At 70.4% G+C, this 787-nt stretch overlaps 1 protein-coding gene across 1 annotated transcript in view; it reads right to left on the bottom strand.

The window, feature by feature from the left end:
* Positions 1-575, bottom strand: part of NR4A2 (nuclear receptor subfamily 4 group A member 2) — an 18,459-nt gene extending 17,884 nt beyond the window's left edge. The window contains exon 1 of the mRNA XM_007467984.1: positions 267-575. The gene's annotated coding sequence lies outside the window, so the exon portion shown is untranslated. The remainder of the gene's footprint in view (positions 1-266) is intronic.
* Between the last annotated feature and the right edge of the window lie 212 nt (positions 576-787).

Here is a 787-nt window from a genome sequence, read left to right on the forward strand (position 1 = left end):
GGTCTGCGCGGAGGGGGGGGCCTGCGCGGAGAGGGGCGGGGGTCCTCTAGTATCCGGGCCTCTCCGGAGGAGCCTCAGCTAGTCACGCCGAAGTTTCTCTTTCGCTCTTCGCGCTACACACCCACGTTGGCTTCCTGCGGGCAGGCCAGGGGTCCGGAGAGCGGGGGAGGAGACAGGAGACCCGGAAGGGCTGCCCAGCGTCCACACCCACCCCAGGTCCCCTCCCCCGACCCCAAAGCCCCCACTCCAGGTCCAGGATACGTTACCTGCCTGGCGCTCCCGGCCCCTCGGTCACCGCGTCCCCCGCTGGGCGCGCCTTGGGCGGGTCCCGGTCCCCGGGACGCACAAAGTGGTCGCCCCCGGCCGGCTAAATCCCACTCTCTCGTCATGTTGGGGGCCAAGAAGGGGGAGCGGGGGAGGTGGAAGCGGAGGTTGGGGCAAGGAGAACTGACTGATAAAATTTTTTTAAAAAAGAAAAGAAAAAAGCAGCAGCCGGCGGGGCCCGGCCAGGGGCAGAAGAGGCCGGTTACGTTTCGGGGGTCTCGGGCGAGAGGGAGGGGTGGTCGGGGAACGGCCGCCCGCCCCCCTCCCCCCGGCCCCCAGCGGCGACGGCAGCTGCACACACAGAAGCCCATTGTCGCCGGCGCCCGGCGTGCAGCCCCGCGGACTCGGCCCCGCGGCCAAGCGCGTCAGCGGCCCCGTCAGCCGGGCCGGGCTCCGTGACGCGCGCGCAGCCCGCGCTATAAATAACACGCCGCCGGGCGGTTCGGGCGGCTTTCCAGTGACG

The sequence above is a fragment of the Lipotes vexillifer genome, unplaced genomic scaffold (genome assembly GCF_000442215.2).
Source record: "Lipotes vexillifer unplaced genomic scaffold, Lipotes_vexillifer_v1.1 scaffold907, whole genome shotgun sequence".
Classification (NCBI taxonomy): domain Eukaryota; kingdom Metazoa; phylum Chordata; class Mammalia; order Artiodactyla; family Lipotidae; genus Lipotes; species Lipotes vexillifer.